A 17524-nucleotide genomic window follows, 5' to 3' on the forward strand; every position below is an offset into this window, starting at 1 on the left:
ATTTAGTCCAAATCATCACTGGATTTGCTGTTCATCTAAAATTCCATTATGGGCTGGGAATGACCTGATGGTAGCTGGATGCCTGTCTGGCATGTATAAGGCTTTGTGTTCTGTCACGACACCACATGCAAACACAAATAAAATCCAGTTTCAACACACAGTTAAAATAAAACTTGAAGATGGGACATATACACAAACCTTAACTACTGGTTAAAACCTGAAGGCACATCTCTCTTCTGAAGTTAATTAGAAGTGTCTTTATCCATTATATTGAAAAATAATTTGCTTATCTTCCAATGAAGATAATGCATTCTAATTACGAGCATTTAGATCTAAGTTCCCAGGAAGCTGGCTGTCCTCACACCCAGAGCCCCTCTCTCCTGCAGGGGGTTCCACGATGACCACTTCTTGGCAAGAACAGGAGAAATGTCCTCAGATTCCACTGCGCCTGCCTACTGCTTCTGGCATCTCAGGGTGTCTTCCTACCTGTAGCTTATTTAGTCTCACAATGACTGAGACAGAAAGCAAGAGTGAGAGAGAGGAGAGGGGAGAGAGAGAGGAGAGAGAAGGGGAGAGAGAGAGAAGAGAAAGGAGAGAGAAAGGTAGAAAAGGGTGACATTAATATCAATAACCACCGCCTGCAAAATGAAAGGGATATTCCTCTGCACTTTGCAAGGTGACTTGCCTACATCAGTTCCAGAGCAATAAATAAGGCCAGATGTAAATGTTACATGTGTGCTTCCCTTTAGAGGACAGATGTGTGCCTGGGGAAATGAAAAGAGACGTGAACCCGCTGAGCTTTTGTAAATAGAACACGTTTCCTCCGTTTATGGCTTGAGAAGGGCTTTATCTGCACTTAGGATTTATTGTCAGTGGTTAGGATCTGACACTTCAGTTTTACTTTGCTCTAGATGTACATAATATTCACCGCTACCATTTAGAGGGAGTCATGTCTTCATCTGAAGTCATCAGGCAAGAGGAAAATCATGTCAAAATTCCACTTGAAAATGAGCTTAAGCCATTCATAATGAACAGGACACAGCCTTTTAGACCCACTGCTGCAGACCAATGCATGTGTGTGAAATCTGGTGCATCTGGAAATATAAAGTACATGATAAAAATACACATCCAAAATATATCTTTATGGTATTCCTTATTAATGTATTCCTATTCAGCTGCTCCCTCTACTCTTCTCTAGTTAGGCGGAGGAAAGAGGTGGGGAGATAGGCAAGATCAAGGTTCAGTCAACGCAAGGTCAGCAGCACCTGGCTGTCTGCCACAGCTCTGCCCCCTGGCTGCAGCTGGCTTTGCAGGGTTCTGCCTGAAGCCTCACAACCACTTTTGTTAACCAGGGATTAGTAAACATCGTCTATAAAATTCCACATAGTAAGTATTATTGACTGTGTGATACATAAGGTCTTAAGATTATAAGGTTTTTGGCACTGATACTTTGCTGCTGTAGAGCAAAAGTAACCATCGGTAATAGGCAATTAAACAGCATAACCATTCCAATAAATCTTTATATACAAAAGCAGGCAGCAGGTGCTGGGGATTGAGTAATTCTTGCTTTAAAGGAATGCTGTTGTTCTCATTGGAATGAACTAATGTAGGAAGGAGAAGTAAGCTGCAGGTGAGTGATGGAAAGGCTTACTCATCGTCGTCACAACAGGGGCACTTGACTGCTGTCACCATCACCATCACTGACACCATGATCATCATCATCATCATGTGGTCAGGGCCTAGCATATGCCAGGCACTAGGCTCCAAGCTGGGAACATGTATCAACTCACTGACACATCACAGCTACCTCTTATCCAGTATCAAATAAGGTCATGAGACCCAGAGAGGTTAGACACTTGCTCAGTATCACAAAGCTGGTGAGGAAAGCTGCCTGGAGGTGGGCTGTCCTAACCACTATGTGTCACTGTCCCTCAGCCAGGTTGTGAAGCCTCATCTAAGAACAAACACAGTCCAGGGACATACTGGGGAGGTACAGGAGAGGAGTCACTCTACGATGCAGCATTTAATCTGTCGCAGGCTCCCAGAGCAATTAATAAGGAGATTAGGAGCAAATGGCTCCCTGGTGAAGCTGGCGCTCCCTTCCCACCAGATGGCTTCCTGAAAAGATCTGGAACAAATGCCAACTATGGAGGGGCAGACTTGGCATTCTACTCTCCCTTCAGGGCTTTGGAGAAGAAAGGTGACTCGTGCAAATCCCACAGCACAGAGAGCCTGGACCACAGATTCCGTCACAAGGAACTAGAACAAAAGACTGGTTTGTCTCTAGGAGAGTGAAGGTGCTTCCACCTTGTGACCAATGAGACCAACTTATCTTATTGTCTACATATGAGTATCCATATTGCATTTTGTGTGTTCACGAAATTTAATTTACACTAAAATTATCCCTCTCACCTAATGGCCTGGGAAAAATCAAAAGGGCCTAAGAAAGACCTTGCTGGATGGGACACAAAATGGCTTAGAAGCACAAAGGCCATTTTCCCTTGGAGCTGGCAACATCTTTACTAGAAACTTGCTGAGAAGTCTACAACTTCCACAAACAGGAAGTGCGTATGTAGACATGTGGGTGTGTGTGTGTGTGTGTGTGTGTGAGTCACAGTATCACAATTTGCCAGGTAGTAGGCTAGTGAGATGCCCAGTGACAGAGCACATGGTGTTCTTGCAGAGGACTTGAGTGTGGGTCTCAGCATCCATGTCAGGTAGCTCGTACCTGCCCAGAAGGCAAGCTCCAGGGCTCTGACACCCTCCTCTGGCCTCTGCAGGCAGCAGCAGCAGGGGGAACTACTAGATAAGGACACCAAGCTACAGGATGAAAAGCAGCACTCAATGCTGAAAGGGGTTTGGAGCTCAGTGGCAGACTGCTTGCCTAGCATGCCTAAGGCCCCGAGTTCAGCGCCCAGTGTAAAAATAAAAAGTAAATAGAAAATAAATAGACAACAGTTGGGAGAATGTGCAAGTGCCAGATGATCTACTTTTTACTCTGATAAGAATGGCCACATCTAATAAACAACAGGGGCTGGAGGGGATCAGCAGGTTAAAGCACTGGCTGCTCTGAGAAGACTTGGATTCAGTTTCCAAACCCACCTGTCTACAACTATCACGGCTAGGGAACTGATGCCCTCTTCTGGCTTCCATGGGCACTGCATACATGTGGTACACAGATGTACATGCAGGTAAACACTTATAAAAGTAAATAAATCTTAAAAGGAGAGAGAGCCTTTGCCGGAATGGGAGGGAGAGAGGGAAGGAGAGAGTAAAAGAAGTGAGGGTGAGCTGGGGAGGTGGCTCTGTGGTTAAATGGAGTTTGGTCTCCAGAACCTGCATAAGTGGCTGGTGAGTATGGTAGGCCTCTTGTAAATCCAGCCTCAGAAAGCAGGGGTGAGGGATCCCCAGAGCAAGCTGGCTAGTGAGACCAGCTATATTAGCAAGCCCTGGGCTTAAATGAGAGACATTGACTCACTGAATAAGGTAGAAGAGCCAGGATGATTCCCAATATCAACTTTGGGACTCCACATGCACAGGCAGCCACACACACACACACACACACACACACACATTGTGCCCACACAAATGCATACATGCACATGCACAAAAAAAAACAAGAGAAATAAAAATAAAGATTTAGGAAAACATAACATATGAGAAGTACTAATGGCTTCCCCACAGGAGACCTGAGAGGGCTTAGAGGGAGGCTGTTGAAGACTGGGAGCAGTTCCCTAAACCCTGTCTTGAAGAACATCACAGCATTTGTAGAAGGACACATCTGTCAAGAGACCACTCTGAAACACAGATAAGAAGGAAGGGGTGATAAATGACAACAGTTTCTTAGCTAAGTCTATGATGGCCTCCAACTAACTTGAAGGCAAAGGTTACTGAATGGCTAGAGAAGATAAGGAGAGGAAATGAGGAAAGATTAAAGGCCAGTCAAGACCTGTCCCACAGTGGCTGGAGATGCTTTCCCTAGCACTGACTCTATCAGCATAACAGCTGTTGGAATTCTTTACTTTCAACCACAAAGCTCTGGGTCAAAGGAATCGAATGATTTTGCCTGGGGTCCCAGAGCCAGCAGGGGAATCTGACAAGTGTGCCAGCTTAGCCTCAAGAGCCAGTGCTATTCTACTCAAGGCCCACACCCCCTCTGCCCACTGCAACTTCCTGAGTGCCTCTGAACCATAATGCTGGCTTCCCCCTACTGCACTGTAAACACACAGGTCAGACTCAAGTAGATAACCAGCAGCATGCAGGATTGGAACAGAGTACAGAATATCTGACCAGCCTGAGTGGGGCTTAGCTCCAAGGACTGGTTCTATGTAGGCGTGTGGGCCTTTTCTTGCTAGCTCTGTGTGTGTGTGTGTGTGTGTGCGCGCGCGCACGTGTGCTTTTGCTTTGTTGTTAAAGGTTCTGTAACCCAGCCTGACCTTGAACTCTGGGTAATCCTCTAGCCTCAGTCTCTCCAGCACTGAGATTACAGGTGTGTACTACCATACAGTTTTGGTTTTTCCAGAGATACCAAGGGGCAACATTTCTTTACTTCTAAATCCATGAGTCCCTTTTGAGGATACTTAAGGATCTGTCAGAAATCCACTAGACATGAGCAGGAGCCAGGTGAAGGCTCCCTTGCTCCCATGCACCCTCAGGTAGAGCTGGGCCTTTAAGCTACACTCCACACTAAAAGCCTAAAACCATATTCCTGTCACTCTTGCTTCACATTTTCCTTGTAACTAGAATTCCCAGGGCCCAGCTTACTGCCAAATTACCTGAGATAAACAAGTCATGCTAAGACCCTCCTTTCCTTTCCAAATCCAAATCACAGCTGGCAGCTGCAAGTGGTTATTTATAACCTGCACAGAATTCTTTGCACTGGCTTGCAGCCTTGCACCCAGATGACTGAGAGCAGAACAAGGCAGGACAGTGGCTGAGACTGCCAGCTGGGTGGCAGGGTCTACCTGTCAATGGGACTGATCAGTCACAGTTTCATTGAAATCTGTCACAGACATGAAAGAATATACAGAAAACTATAGACCGTATAAACCTATATGCTGGGAGCTTTATGTCTCTCTGCCCAGATCTACTGACATTCAGGGATCCTGGCTTGTTCTGAGGAACTCTGGCTCCCATGTACACTCCAAACTTAATTTAATCTTCTTCATGGTCTCTCTTTTAGCCTCTGACTCTTCTCCTAGATCCTAAAATTGTTACACTTCAACTTCCTGAGTACCTCTGAACCCTAATGCTGGTTTCCCCCTACTGCGCTGTAAACACACAGGTCAGACTCAAGTAGATATATAGCCCAAGCTGGCCTCAAACTCACAATCCTCATGCCTCAGCCTCCTGAATGCTGGGTTTCCAAATGTTCACCATTATACCCAGATCCACCCCCCATTCTTGCCCAGACTTTCCAGTGGCAGCTGAGTAGACTCTCGGGAAAAGCAAGATGGTCCAGCAGGAAAGGAATTCATTGGCAAACCTGAAGACCTTAGTTCTGTTTTGTTTTGTTTTCTGAGAAAGGGTTTCTCTATTTCTCTATGTGTAGCTTTGGCTGTCCTGGTACTGACTCTGTAAAAGAGTCAGACTCACAGAGATCCACCTGCTTATGCCTCCTGAGTGCTGGGATTAAAGGCAAGTGCCACCGCCTCAGGGCTGACGACCTGAGTTCCTGTCCTGGGACCCACACAGTAAAAAGGCAATGACTCCCACAATTAATCCTCTGACCTCCAGGCACATATGTGTACATACAGACACACATGGGCACACACACACACACACACACATAGCAGAAAGAAAATGACTCCTGCAACTTATCCTCTGACTTCCATATGTATGTACATACATACACACACACACACACACACACACACACACACCACATACACACAAATACAATAAAATCTAAACACAAAACAACAAGCTCAGAGGTAGAGCCCTTGTTCAATAGGCAAAGGCCTGGGTTCCAGCCTCAGCATCAGATAGAAAACCATAATAGACAAATTTTGAAATATCAGCTTACCTTCTGTTCCATGTGTAGCAGACAACCCAAACCAAGCTCTGGCTGAACAGACTCCTCATGTTCCTGGTCTGAGGCATCTCAGAGTCCCCTAAGCTCCCACTCCTATCATCCCATCCGTCTTTACTTTGCTCCTTGCATCCCAGACTCCTTTTTGGCCCTCTACACTCCCTAGGTCTGGGCCATTCACCCCCCTAGGCCTTATTCAGCTCCTCCTTATCAAATTAGCTTTCAGCTCAAAGGAAGACTCTTCTATTCTACCATAATCTCCAACAAACACTATTTTTTTGAGACTGCAGTCCTAGTAGTCCTAGAACTTGTTAAATAAACCAGGCTGGCCTTAAACTCACAAAGATCTACCTGCCTCTGCCTTCTCAGTGGTAGGACAAAAGGTGTGCAACACCATACCCAGCTCCCCTTCACTTCTTGTGTTCATGGTCTGTCTCTTCACCAAGGTTGCCATAGGACTTTATGAAAACTCAACTCTCTGTGCTTGGAATGGTGCCTAGCCTGTAGACATCAGCAGATGTTTCTAGAATGAATGGATAATGCTGGACGGGGCATGATCATCTTCTATGAGAAGTGCTTTCTGGACCTGACATTTTTCAAATCCTTCTGCCCATCTCCCACCACTTTCTGGTGTGATGGAACAGAATAAGGTTGAATGTGTTTGATATTCCTCTGAAAACCATTGGGAAATTAATGAGGTAAGGAAAAAAAAAACACACTTCTATACTGTAATCATTGAATTCTGAGAAAGCAGGATTCCCAGACTGAAATGGATTCTGGTGTATCTCTATGTGGGTCACATAAATTACTGAATCCATTCTCCTTCTATAACCCAGCTGGCCCCTTTCATCTCTGGGTTTGCCACACAAGACAAGGTGACTCCCAAATGACCTCTTCAGCTGCCTTGAAAAGTGCGTGAGCATCTAAAGAATCCTGATGAAAAGGTGCCTGCCTGCCTGCCTCCCTGCTGCCTGCTGCCTGCCTGCCTGCCTGCTGCCTGCCTGCCTGCTGCCTGCCTGCCTGCCTGCTGCCTGCCTGCTTGCCTGCTTGCCTGCCTGCCTGCCTGCTGCCTGCCTGCCAGACACACCTTTTCAGGGAACTACGTTTTGATTTGATTTAGACTTTGGAAATGAGGTCTCTTTGTGAAGCCCATCTGGGCTTGAATCCAAAATCCTCCTGCCTCAGGCCCCCACACATCTGAGGCTGCAGTTGTGTACTACCACAGCTGATTCTGCTGAGCACTTTCGAATGCCCAGCATCCCTTTCGATAGCTACAAATGGAGCACACACAGGCACTGTGGGAAGGAGGAGCTAACTAATTTTTTTTTAAAAGTCAGTATTTGTACATATATCCCAGTCCAATTCATATGCTCAGTCGTATTTCCTCCACATTAGAAACATGATGGGGGACGTGGAACACCCACAGAGGGAGGTGAGGCTTGACCCTCTTTTATGGGTTTTTATAGCTTGCTTTTGCAGGCTTAAAACAAAAGATGCAGAGGAAGAGTTCATATATCTATATCTATATATACACTGAAGAAAAAGGGGGTGGTGGCAGGCTGAAACAGGTTGGGTACTTCCCTATCCCTGAAGTCACCAGTATTAGACTCTCAGATCTCCTGAACTATAAGTAAGCCTCCATAGCTGATAAATAACACTGATCAGGCTAGATCCAAGAATCTCTCAGCAGCTGAATCTAGGCACAGATGTTCGTCTAGTCTCCACAGTTTTTTTTTTTTTTTAATATATTATCTTTTCAGCCAATAGTTAAAACTTAGGAGATATCACATCTTAAAATTTCAAGTTCTGTACTCTTGTGAAAACTGAAAGATTTGGAGGTGCAAGGCCTGTCATCCTGCCTGGCAAAGTTACCAGGAGCCCAGAGCAGAAGCTGCCAGATGGTACAAGGGACTCCTGTTCCTACTCCTCCCGTTCCTGGTTGTCTCCCTACAGCTGTGGTCAAGTCCAAAGTCTAGTGGGTTGGTCCCTCCAGCAAAGTTTCAGAAAAGCAAAGGCTCACATGTCAGAACAATTGATCAAGAGAGCAAAATCATTATTGATGAAGCTAACATGTACTTCACATGCTAGACTTTGCCTTGGGCTTTGCACATATATAAGTACAATTCTTATAAATACTGTAATAGGGAGATATTGTTAGTATGGGTTTTGTGTGTTAGGGAGGGTAATTCTTGGGGTTTTGTTGTTATTGTTGTTTTGTTTTTGTATTTGGTTTTTTGGATTTTTTTTCCCCCGAGACAGGGTTTCTCTGTATAGCCCTGGCTGTCCTGGAACACACTCTGTAGACCAGGCTGGCCTGGAACTCAGACATCCACCTGTCTCTGCCTCCCAGAGTGCTGGGTTTAAAGGTGTGCACCACCACCGCCTGGCGTTTTGTTATTTTTTTTAGACAGGTTCTCATGCAGCCCAGGCTAACCTTGAACTCTTAATCCTTCTGTTTCCATCTTCTACACTGGAATTATAGATGTGCACCACCATGCCAAGCTCAGCAACAGCATGTTCCGCTGCTCTGTTTTATATACCGAGGAAATCACATGCTCTGTGAAACTAGCAAGCAGGTCTTCACAAAAATGACTATCCTTGAGTATGTAGAGCAGGCTTGGGAGTCACAAGGCACTGAAGGAGGAGCTATAACAGAAAACTTGGTTATGTAGACCTCACAATTTGTGACCCCTACCTGGAATCCTCTAAGCACCAAGACAATTCAAGACCCCCAAAATGGAACTCTGGAATAGAGCCATTAAATTTCTTCCAGTCTCTCTCCCCAATTACATTGTTAATCCAGAAAACATGTTTGCCAGGCCTCAGCATATACCATCAAAGTGGGTCTCCACTTCCACCAAGAATAAGGCATGATAACAGTCTTGCTACAGCTTGGTGGGAAGCCTCCTGGACAGAAAGAGGTAATTCTGCATGCCAGGGCTATCACCACAGTGGGAGTGACTTAGGGTGCAGCTGGCTAGGAATGCAGCACAGGCAAGGCAGAAATCTGGGAAAGAATGTGACTTGCTCCAGAGTGGACAGATGCCTGGGGTGGCTCAAGAGAAATCTTCGGTGCTTACAGTGAAGGCCTACATGTGTCATAAGCCGTGTGCTCTTGAATGCTGCTGCCACCAGCCAGAAGGTCTTAGTGCTCAGAGGATTCCAGGCAGGGGTCACAAACTGTGAGGTCTGCATGGCCAAGGTTTCTGTTACAGCTGCTCCATCAGCACATATACAAAGTTAAGGGGGTAGCCACATGTAGTTTGAATAGGTACAGCCCTCATATACTCCTGTTTGAATGCTTGGCCATAGGAAATGACAGTATTAGGTGTGACATTGTTGGAGCAGGTGTGGTCTTGTTGGAGGAAGTGTGGGGGCAAGCTTAGAGGTCTCCTGTGTTCAAGCTACGCTGGGTGCAGAACAATCTCTCCTTGCTACCTTCGGATTAAGATGTAGAACTCTTCAGCTCCTTCTTCAGCACCATATCTGCTTGCATGCTGCCATGCTTCCCGCCATGACAATAATGGACTGAGCCTGAAACTCTAAGCCAGCCCCAATTAAATGCTGTCCTTTATAAGAGTTGTCATTGCCATCTGTGGTCATGGTGTCTCTTCACAGCAACAAACCCTAAATACCACTGTTTATCACTAGAAGACTGAGCCTGAGTAATGAGGCAGGCTTGGTGTATCCAAACCCTTCAGCATGAGAACAGAACATCTACTGATTCATGTGGAATCAATTTTGAATAAGAAAATATAGCTCTGAGCCCAATACACCAGTGTAAACCTCTGGGCAGTTGGGGCTAAAGAAATTCTCCAAATAAGGTAACACATCCATAGATCACTTGTGGCTACATGGGTCAGGCTTTTCAAATTCCAACAGGTCACTGGGAGTTCATACTTTTTGTTTTGCTTTTTGAGGTGTATATGACTATGTAGCCCAGATTGGTCAGAAACTCAAAACTCTCCTGCCTCAGCCGTGTGCTAAGACTGTGCATGCCACTCTGCTTACCTGGCACTCATTATCTCCTCAATCTTTTTTTTTTTTTTTTAATTTCCAGACAGGGTTTCTCTGTGTAGCCCTGGCTGTCCTGGAACTCACTCTGTAGACCAGGCTGGCCTCAAACTCAGAAATCCACTTGCCTCTGCCTTCCAGAGTGCTGGGATTACAGGCGTGCGCCACCACTGCCCAGTTTATCTCCTCATTCTTAAAGTACTTAGACTTAGCTCCTTGTTCCTCTTCTACAACTCTCTCCTACTTGAGAACAGAGGCACAGTCACAGGGCCACACCCTGGGAGTCCAAAGCTAGGTAGGCTGAGCTATCTAGCTAGCTCCACAGTGGAAACTTACGCATGAACTCTTCTTCCCAGCTTCATGGTGGAGAAGCTGGTGACATTCCACAGCACAGACAATTTGCTAAGCCACTCACTGTTCTACAGCCTTCTAGTTTGATATAAGATGAGCACAATCACAGTGACATATTGAGCCATCTAGGAATTAAATCAGATTGGATCCTCTATGGCAGCAGTTGGCAAACTGGCTCAGGGCCAGACAGTAAGTTATTTTGGCTCCATAGACAATATATTCTCTGCTAAAACCAGTCAACCTGCCATTGCATCATGATAGAGCAGTCATACATGATATGGATAGGATTGGGCATAGTTGTATTCCAATAAAACTTTATTTACAAAAGCAAGCAGTGGGGCAAAATGCTTTGGGAAAAGATGGTCTTTGCTCTCTCCTAGACTCCCATGGCGAATTGACATCATTCGTCTAGTTTTTTCACAGCCTGTGAGTTCAGCAGGGCAGAAACTTCTTACCTTTTTCAGGTTCTATTTATAGTATAATATAAATGCAACACTCCAAAGGGATCTTCGAAGGTGTTCACAGCCATAGGATAGAAGGACTGTGACCACAGATGCTGGGGTCTCAAGAAAGTGAGAGACATGAGGTCACTGGGTGGCACTGGAAAAGACAACTCCCTCTCAGGGTCAATTACCTCTGCTTGAGAGAGTAATTCCCATGCAGAATCCCAGCCCAGTATCATCAGCCTCTTGATATTCAAAACACTCCAATAAGTTGTTGATGAGAAATCTCCCTATTTTCAATGCTGACAAATAGTGCAAGTATTTAAAAACATTATAAGCCAAATAAGCATGCCTGTGGGATGATTGACTCCACAATGTTATTCTGCAGCCTTTGATATGCAGACTTCACCTGCTACTTCTTGTATGTGCTTTTTTGCATGTGTGGGTGCATGTGTGTGCACCTGTATCTGCAGGTCAGAGGTCAATCTCAAGAGTCATTCCTCAGGTGCTGTCCATCTTTTTCTTTAAACCACATTTCTATTTCTTTTGTGTATATATCTGTGTGTTTATACATGGAGAGCAAAGAACAACTTGCTACAGTAAATTCCCTTCTTCTACCAAGTGGGCCCTAAAGATCAGACTCAGGTTGCCAGGCTTGGCAGCAGGTGTCTTTTGTTGAGCCATCTCACCAGCCCCACCCACCTTTCTTTTCAGACAGGATATCTCCCTGGTGGGGCTCACTGAGTATGTTAGGCTGGCTGGGCATCAAGCCCCAGGGATCTGCCTGTATCCATGTCCCCAGTATTATGAACACACCAAAATGCCCAGTATTTTATGTGGGTTTGGGGAATTAAACCTAGACTCTTAAAAGACGTTTACCAGCTGATTTGCTGCATTCCTTTTTATTTTTTTATTTACATATATGTCTGTGTGTGCCATGTATCTGTAGGTGCTGGCAGAAGCCATAAAATAGTGCTAGATCTCTGGAACTAGAGTTATGGGAGGGGATTCCATCTAACACAGGTGCTGGGAACCAAACTCTCTGGAAGAGCAACAAATGCTTTTAGCCATTGAGCCATTTCTTTACCCTTACACCTCCATTTAAGACTGAGCATTAGTCCAGTAAGGTGGCTCAGTGGGTAAAGCACTCGTTGTCAAGCCTGACGACCTGACTTTTTATTTTTCATGGTAAGAAAGAACCACCCCCTCAGTTTTCCTGACTCCACATGAGTGCTATGTCTCTCTCTCTCTCTCTCACACACACACAATTTTTTTTAAAGCAACATCCTTTTTAAAAGTCACTTTTACAGAAAAGATTCTATCTGTTCTGCTTGTTTTTAATCTCCCTTTTGCACTGAGCAGGCAGCATCCTGTGCCCCTGGGGTCGGGGTGGGGGATATCTGAATTGGGAACAAAGCTAAGAACAATGTACCTCAACCTGGAGAACTGAGGCTGGAGGATCAGGAGTTCAAAGTCATCCTCACTGCATAGTAAATTCAAAGCCAGCCATATGCCATAAGAGACGTTATGCCATGGGAGACACTATCCAGAGAGTGACTGTAAATGAATCCCCACATACCCCTCACTGGAATTCAGATTTACTGATTTTGCCATCTCTAAATCCTGCTGCACAAACACACTGATGTTGAATCCCTACCATAAATGCCATAAAAACAAGCAGAGCACACTTGCCAAGTTCCTAGAAGCTAATGTGATAGGGTGGAGTAAATCCTGGCATATAAGAGAAAAGGCACCTGAGGAAAGGAGGAAGCAAAGACGAGAGCAGACACGTGGCACAGAAGGCACATATTTATTTTGCCAGCTGAAGACCAATCTTCTGGTTATCTCATGCTTGGTTTAAGTAACAAGAAAAACAGAAACATTTCTAGGAGCCAGGCATGTACCCGTACAAGACCCGAACTCCTGCCCTGGTGACTGACAAGTGTTTTCCTGGCTCATCACCACCTGCTCTGCCTTTTGGGATCAACTAGACAAGCTAGGCAAAATTTCAACTTGACATTATTAATCTTTAAAAAGGTTTGCTAAGCAAACGATTGGTATCAACAAGGGAAATGTTGGATATTTGCTTCCAGGGCAGCAAAGACAAATGAACCAACTTTAAAATCTTTTCTAATGGCACTGGTGTGGTTAGCTTTTCTCTAATTATCATGTCCCCCAAAGACTGAGAACAATTGTTTTTTTCCTTTTGACTTTAATACAAAGGCGAACAGTTTCATAGGCAGAGGATGCTTGGAAGGCCATTTACCTTCATGAGCATTAAAAAAACAAACAAAATCAAAACAGGGAAAAAAATTTCTTCTGAACATAGAGTACACTAGTTACAAAGATTATTCTGTGTTGGAGACTGCTGGTGGATCAGGAGTTCAAGGTCATCCTTCCTTACAAAGGATTCCAGGTCGGAATGGGCTGCAGGAGACCTAGTCTTAGGGAGAGAGGGAGAAAGAGAAGGGGAAGGAAAAGTGGAAGAGAGAATGCCTGTTCTCTTCAACGGTTTGCAAGTAGTCTGTCCATCTGCAGCCACCGATCCCATCAGCTACCACTACGAATACTTGGTTTTCCTTGTATGAGACAGAGGCGGAAGGTGGGGATGGGTGGTAGGGCACTATTAGCCTAGGCTTGAACTCGATTCTCCCATCTCAAGTGCTGGAATTATAGTGTGCATCCCCACACCTGGTCTAGAAATATTTCACCATCATATGCATCTCATTGACAGGAAAACAGACTCAGAGATGGCACAGTTGAAATGGCAATCAAGAGCTACTTAGACCAAATCTAGGAGCATCACCCAAACTAACAAAACAGGACAGCCTCAGCCAAACCCACAGGCCAGATAAACGCAGGCAGAGTAAACTGCAGACTAAAGCACAGCCCAGCTTCGGGAGCCTTGTTAGACATTTAAACTATGTGTTCAGGAAGCAAATGTTTTTCTAATCAGGCCACTGACTTACCTAGTTGGCTAGAATCATAATTCACTTACAGCATGCTGCTCTTCAACAACAGATCATACACAAGTCTATAAAGATTAGGTGTAAAAATTCCAGACAGTAATACTAGGGAGGCAGAGCCAGGCAAGTTCTCTTTAAGTTTGAAGCTAACTTGGTCTATAGTGAGTTTCGGGCTAGCCATGGCTTGGATCCCTGACCTTCATGGTAGCCCCCACAAGCATGCCAGGCCCTTACACATTTAAACAAATTAAAAATTGATTGGAAAATAGGATTTCTTAAGGTTAAGTCTAATCTTAGGGCAAATACCTTCCTAGAGTAAAGCATTCCTCATGCAACCTAGCTTAAAATGCACAGACTCCTCTGTGGCTATAATCATGCTCTAGGAGTACAGAGATGCTGAGGGAGCAGAAGTGACCAAGTCACGTCTCAAAACATCCTGTAACAATTCATCTCAAAGTGTGTACACAGATCCTGGGCAATGGAGGGGTTTAGGAAGACAAAGTGATTTTCACCATAACACTGCAACTTCTGTGTTGCATTCTGACTGATAGGGCAAAACAAAAATAAGCAAAGATGCTTTTAGCAGGAATCTAGGCCATAGTTTGAAATAGTATAAATGGCTGTTTCCTTACTGATATGTACTTTGTGACACAAGGAAACAAATGCAGAATAATCTTCACTGATTAGCCAGGTGGAGTTGTACACACTTTTAATCCCAGCATTTAAGAAGTAAAAGCAGGTATATCTCTGTGAGTTCAAGGTCAGGTTGGTCTACACAGTAAGCTTCCAAGACAGCCAGAGCTACATAATGAGACTCTGTCTCAAAAACAGTAAATAGTTATTTTCTAAACTCTCAGCCCAAATGTATCATTTTAATATTTCATGTGAAAAAATGGAAGTATACATCAAGAAATTGTTACAAGAACAACAGTTCATCCCAGAAGCACCAGGAAATGATAAAAGTTACCAGATGAACTAATAGTATTTTGTAGAAAATATCATTTTTACTTTGATAAACAAGACACAAATTGATTCTTTAGATTTGGAGATTTGGGAGATATTTTCTCAGACACAAATGGAATGAGCCTGTCACCAGGGAAACAACTATTTGTTGCCAAAGATAAAACCAGTTTTTAATGGAAGGTAAGTAACAATGTGCTTCCATTGCTTTAGTGGTTTCCAGGGGCTTAATCTCTTTCTTACAAAACAGAAAGATGATGACCCTAATAATATGACTCATTATTCTGGGTTTTTTGAGATAAAGTCTTACTCTGTAACCCAGGATGGCCTCAAACCTCTGGCTTCCAAGTGGCAGGATTACAGGTGTGAAACTCCTAAGTAATCTTTTCTTTTTTTTTTCTTTCTTTCCTTGATACTAGATAATTTCTAATGTCACCACTTAGAGAATTTGCATGTTATTGAGCCAGCTTTTTCCAAATGACCAATAGCTGAAGCTATAAAATTGGATATGGGGAAAGTAGCCCATAGATCAAAGGGCATGACAGGCAAATGGAATTGATTATATGAGTCCGAAGTTCACTAACCACATTATGACTGACCTTCTAGAAACTGTCACTTGCTAAGTTTTGATGTACTACAAAGTGTCTACAGCTATCTGAAGAGGTAATGATACTCATTTGCCCATCCACTTATGTATGCATTGGACTCTATCTACTCAAATTCATTTGCCAAAAAAGTGCAATTCTTAGTAGAAGTTAGGATCCTAAAGCAGAGGAGTTCAGCATCCTCCTTTTGGCTCTTTGAGACAAGATCTCACTATAGACAAATTGACCTTGAAATCATGATCCTGCCTCAGCCTCCACTTGCTAGGGTAACAGGCATGCAGCTCCCATGTGCATCTCGCTTACATATTTCCTATTAAGCTAGACATGGGGATTGGAGAAAATATAAAATAAGCCATGCAGAGTTATCATGCCAATAATTTTAGTTAATCAGGAGACTGAAGCAAGAGGTTCAAAAGTTCAAAGCTAACCCAAGCAACTTACTGAGACTGTCTTAAAAGGGGTGGGACAGCTGCTGTGGGGCAGTTGCCTAGGACAAGAGAGATCACGACTTTAATCTCCAATACTAAAAAAGTAAAAGGAAAGAAAGGGAGAAAGCCAGTTAAATGGCATGATAGTATTTGCATGTAATCCCAGCACTCTGGAGGCTAAGGCACGAATGTCATCCTTGTCTATACAGCAAGTTTGAAACTAGACTGAGCTACATTAGACCCTGTCCAAAACAAAACAAATCAAGAAGGGAAAGAAAGGGAGGGAGGAAATATAAAGCTATACCTTTTTTTTTTCTATTTGGAGGAGGGGTATGCACAGTTATTTTCATTTAAAATATATAAGTTTGGGAGTAAAAGTTGACTGTTTCTTGTTTGTTTAGAGACAGGGCCTCACTATGTAGGTTAGCTTTGGTTGACCTGGAACTCACTTTGTAGAAGAGGCCATGCTGGTACTCACAGAGATCTTCTGAGTGCTGGGAAAAGAGACATGCATCACCACTCCTGGCCTGATGTTAGTTCTAAGTGAATTGATGTTTTGAAATTTTGTATTTATGTGGCAACATCACAGATATAATACATACTTATACTGCTTAAAGGTCTTTTGAAGGAAAAGCTTAAAGGAGCCCAAGGCCTAGAAGATTTAAGAACTACTGCTCAACAACGGCACCACATGGACTTTCCCACAGGGCAAAATGATAAAACAGTTTATAGTACCTCAAGTACAAAGGACAAAGGCATCCTTTAAGCATATGTAACACATTCAATGGTAACATGTTCTTCCATGCTGCAGCCAGTGGCTTTTACAGGAATGCAGAAGGAAGGGGCACAGACCCTTCCAGTCTCCACAGACATCAGTGTTCCCATCTGAGAAGCTGGAAATCAGAATAGCTCTCCCCAGGGAGCTTCTGAGTGCTCATAGTGAGTCTAACCAGGTTGCCTCTGGCCTTACGACCAACTGGCAGTCATAGTTTGAGACTTGCTTCTAAAAACATTTAACTAGATCTGAGCAGATGTGCTTCTGTACAGATTGGCAACCGGTTTTCAGTCCCAGCCCACCAAACTTGCCCATGTATACATGCCAACTGGCAAGCTCTGGAATGAAAGGCTACTAAAACCCTCTTCAGAGTTTAAACTCCCATAATTCTACTTCAGACACAACGTCCAGAAAGTCGTACTCACGTTGTTGTCTCTTTATTAGCTATTTGACTTTGGGCAGGCAAAGTTGCTTGGCTTCTCTTAGCCTCAGCTCCCTCGCCTGTAAAATAACTATCCCAAAGGACTGCTGTGAAACGTTTGCACTTGTCAGTAGCTACAGAAACCCTGGCACCGAACAGTACTCAGTCCACGTGAGTTATCAACAATACCGAAGCACGTAAAAGTATTCCCAGCCGTTTCTCTCCACTCCTGAAGCCAGGAGTTGACAAACGTATTCCCAGAGGACACGCTTACTTCCACATTTCCATTGCCCATCCCAGGACCCCTGCAATCCTCCTGATGCCCCCCCCCCCCAACGCCAATCTCTTCCCCGTGCCCCCCTCCCTAGGTCTGAGAGGGCTTCCTACAAAACCACTCCCAGCCGTCGTCTCCATCTCGCACCGCCAGAACCTTCCCCTCAAGCTGGACACCATCTTGGGCCGGGGTCCCTGTGGCTTGGTATTCCACCCCGAGACACCTCCGAGGGATGAGGGACAGCCGCCCAACCTCC

The 17524-nt window shown here is 44.4% G+C and overlaps 1 protein-coding gene across 2 annotated transcripts in view; it reads right to left on the reverse strand.

The window, feature by feature from the left end:
* Katnip (katanin interacting protein) overlaps nucleotides 1–17524 on the reverse strand; it is a 182082-nt gene that overhangs the window by 164469 nt on the left and 89 nt on the right. The window lies entirely within an intron of this gene.

This window comes from Apodemus sylvaticus, chromosome 1 (genome assembly GCF_947179515.1).
Source record: "Apodemus sylvaticus chromosome 1, mApoSyl1.1, whole genome shotgun sequence".
NCBI classification, from domain to species: domain Eukaryota; kingdom Metazoa; phylum Chordata; class Mammalia; order Rodentia; family Muridae; genus Apodemus; species Apodemus sylvaticus.